We start from the raw sequence: 4,141 nt of genomic DNA, 5'->3' as shown, positions 1-4,141 counted from the left end.
CCACAAGTTCACTTTTCAAAAATATCTATTTAGATTGGAAACTGACGGACCCTGGACATCCACAAGTTCACTTTTCAAAAATATCTATTTAGATTGGAAACTGACGGATCCTGGACATCCACAAGTTCACTTTTCAAAAATGTCTATTTTGGATTGGAAACTGACGGACCCTGGACATTCACAAGTTCACTTTTCAAAAATATCTATTTAGATTGGAAACTGACGGATCCTGGACATCCACAAGTTCACTTTTCAAAAATGTCTATTTAGATTGGAAACTGACGGATCCTGGACATCCACAAGTTCACTTTTCAAAAATATCTAATTAAATTGGAAACTTCGACACAACTTCTTTAACGATTTAATTGGTTTCACATATTGACAACTGAACAGTGATACTATATTATATCATATCTACGTAATTAAAGTAGAAACCTCTGTGTGATTATTACTCAGAAACACCCAAACCGATATGCCTCAAATTTGATTGGAAAATTCGGCAGAACCACTAGCATGTTCTCAGTTTGGTTTACAGCTTCTAACTTGAGTGGGTGACTTTTAAAGCGAAAGTTTATAGTTTCCAAGATAATCTAGGTTTCTTAGCTAGTTTACCATATATTTATTTATATTGACATGTACATGTAATTAGAGCATGGTAACATTGAAATGATTAAATGATATATTTAGAAAACTAAAAGAAATTGAGGGTTTCCCAAGCTCAAATTTTCTAATCCTTATATCTCTGCAACCGCGGGTTAAACCATTGATATTTCAAACATAGATTATTTGAATTCATAGTTTGAAATATAAAATGTCGACGATATTCATGTTGCAAAGATATAGGGATAAGGAAATTTGAGTTGGTGAACAAAACTTAGTTCCTTTACAATTAGTATTAGGTGTGTTGTCATAGTTAGTCCCCCCGTTTACCCGCACATGGTTGTAAATTACGGTTTTAGCTATTTTTTCCTTTAAAAATGAACCCAATCAATTTATAATCTTAAAACCAAGTTAAAAAACATTCCCGTGGTCCTACCGAGTTTCCCAATAAAATTTCAGACAAATCGGTCCAGGGGTTTCTGAGATATAATCGGACAAACAAACAAACAGACAAACAGAGATTACAGCTTTATATATATAGATATATCTTTGCAATAATGATCAGACACATTTTAAGATATTTTTCGCAATACTGAGTTATGACCAGCTAAAATCTTCTGAGATATTCTTAACATTCTCTTCTTAAAATCTAACAAATTTTTCCCCTTTTTCTGGTAACTTTAACTTACAAATATGACTTTTAAGCTTCAGTAGCAAGTTCTTGTACTTACATCATGCAACAAAAATCTTCCTGACGGATTTTAAAAACGGCGTTTTTTAGGTAACACTTTCGATTCCAATGTGAGTTTCCATGACGAAATTGGGCAGATCAAAGCCAATTATATCTATATAAAAATGATCTTCGCTCATATATAATATATACATAATACATTTATATATATATATATTTTAGCTATAGCTGGCCGAACGGCAACGCCAGGCACCTGGTGTTTACTAGAACTGTACAGTAATACCTGTGTACAGCAGTATACAGTGTACAGGAGTTCCTTTATATAGAGATTCCATACTTTCATGGTTTACTATAGAACTGTGCAGTAATAGTACTCATCTTTTTAGATTCAACTTGTTTTTAAGAGCCTTGAAACTACTCCATAATAATTAGTCTAATATGAGAACTTTAAAAATTATAAGTTTTATCTAGCCTAGAAGAATATAAATTCAAAAATAGAAGAACTTTTTGGAAATTGTTAAATCCAGAAAAATGGCATCGGTTGTTTGACAGAGACAACCCTTGGCCTAGATTTGAATTCGAGGATTAGCAGGACAGGAAGTAGAAGTTCCGGAACAGAGGTTGGGATTAGAAGGGGGGAAGGGGGAAGGGATAAAAGTAGATGATGGAGAAGGGAAAAGTAGGAAGGTAAAGGATGGAGAAGGGAAAAGTAGGAAGGAAAAGGATGGAGAAGGGAAAAGTAGGAAGATAATGGATGAAGAAGGGAAAAGTAGGAAGGTAGAGGATGGAGAAGGGAAAAGTAGGAAGAGATAGGATGGAAAAGGGAACAGTAGGAAGAGATAGGATGGAAAAGGGAAAAGTAGGAATGTAGAGGATGGAGGAGGGAAAAGTAGGAAGATAAGAGGGAAGAGTAAGGGGAAAAGTAAGAGAGTAGGACAGGACGAAAAAGCTAGGAAGGATTGAGAGGTGTGTAGAGGGTTGTACGCATGAGAAAGAATAAAGGGAAGGAAGAAGGGAGAAGGGAAAGAGAGAAAGGAATGGAAATAGGGGAAGGAAATGGGAAGAATGAAGGGTAAAAATTTAGGGGAAGAAGGGAGAAGTGCAAGGGAGAAGGGAAAAAGGGAAACAAAGAGAGGAAGAGAGAGAGGAAAGTAAGAAGGGGAAGGGAGAAGGAAGCAGAGAAAAAAGGAGAAGTGAAAACAAGAAGGGCAAGGGATATATGGGAGGTGGAAGAAGAGAGAATATGAGAAGGTAGTAGGGAGAAGGGAGAAGGGAGAAGGGAGAAGGGGTCAAGGGAACCTGAGTGGAGTCCGGAAAAGAAAGGAGTTGGTGGAACGGAAAAGAGTAAAAAGGGGTTGTAGGAGGGAAAAAGGGGAGGAGGTATATCAGGGGGAGGGGAGCGCAACAGATGAAAACCAAATATTTCATAAAGAAAGATCCCCGGGAATCCTGACAGTGAAACTTTTGAAGGGATTCAGTTCTAGAACAATAAAGAAAGGTGGCGGGGAAACCTTCCCTTGCACCTTGAACTTGAAATCTGCAAAAGGGGAAAATTTTCTTTGAATAAGAATACAAAGATATCTTTATAGTATTTTTTCTTTGATTATTTAAACCTGATTTTAGCCTTTTATTCTTCCAATTACTCTAGATTTCTCTACAATTAATTAAGTCTCTTGTTTTAATGTGCATTGTGCATGTGAAAATGAATTTTTAGCCACTTCAAAAAATCTATAATTATTATGTAACCAATTTGTGTCAAAAGGAGTTGAGTCTTTGTCACAAACCCTGATTTTCGTATCCATTTATCTTTGCAACCAAATGTCGTAGATATACATTTTAAACTATTGTTAGATTAATTAATTTAAGTTAAAATATCAAAGGTTTAGATAATCTGATTGCAAAGATATAAGAATTTGAAAAGTTTATTGTAAAGACACAATTAATTTATTCAACTTTTTTTAAATCTAAAAATATTTCTTTGGCAAATCGCACTTGCTATTTTTAAAGCATGTTGTATCGGAATATATCTAAACAGTAAGATTTGGTATTTTGTGTATTTTCAAATAAATGAACAATCCCTTTTATAGGGAAAACTCCGGGCAACGCTGGGCTCTCAAGATAGTTTTTTAAAAGTAAAGAATTCCTTAAAGCTTCCAATAGTCAAATACTTACTTTTTGATTGCGGGGGATTTCTAGAATATGATTCTCTCTGGATGAATAAAAAAATTGTATTTGTACTCTAATCTGAAATAGTTTTCATTCTTTCTAAAATATTGAAAATCATGTTTATCTATATCTTGATGGTTTCTATGTTAACTATATTTTGACGAAGATGTTTGATATATTTATAGATCTGGACTCCATAGTTAGCATATCTAGATCTAGTTGTCTATATGGTTCTATACTTTGTAAAATATATCTAGAAGGTTCTATATCTAGATATCTAAATATATATATAGATGGTTTCTATATTTAATATTTCTAATATATTTACTTAATATATCTATTTCCGGCCAAATGGATCTTATATTTGGTATATCTAGAAAGGAATAAACGAATTCCAGTATTTAACAATATCTATATCTAGATGTTTCCTTCATTTAAAATATCTAGATCGTTTTGGTTTCAATAATTAATGTTCAACAAATTTATGTATCTTAATGGTTCCTATATTTAAAATATCTAGATCTAGATATTGTTATTTAAGATATATTCAGCTAAAGAAATTAAAGTCCTTAGTAGATACTTTTATGGCTTGCCTAACCAAAGTTTATAAACTATGAGTAATCTATAAATATCGTTTTTGATATAACCACTGCAAGGACGGTTCTCACATTTCTCCCAAAAACT

The 4,141-nt window shown here is 33.4% G+C and overlaps 1 protein-coding gene across 3 annotated transcripts in view; it reads right to left on the bottom strand.

The window, feature by feature from the left end:
• The window catches only part of LOC111708535 (inactive ubiquitin carboxyl-terminal hydrolase MINDY-4B), a 50,263-nt gene extending 46,722 nt beyond the window's left edge, over positions 1–3,541 (bottom strand). For all 3 annotated transcript variants that reach the window (XM_023481938.1, XM_023481937.1, XM_023481939.1), the window contains exon 1: positions 3,464–3,541. The gene's annotated coding sequence lies outside the window, so the exon portion shown is untranslated. The remainder of the gene's footprint in view (positions 1–3,463) is intronic.
• Positions 3,542–4,141: the final 600 nt, after the last annotated feature.

Source organism: Eurytemora carolleeae, unplaced genomic scaffold (assembly GCF_000591075.1).
Source record: "Eurytemora carolleeae unplaced genomic scaffold, Eaff_2.0 scaffold746, whole genome shotgun sequence".
Lineage (NCBI taxonomy): Eukaryota > Metazoa > Arthropoda > Copepoda > Calanoida > Temoridae > Eurytemora > Eurytemora carolleeae.
This window is presented reverse-complemented; position numbering and strand designations above follow the sequence as displayed.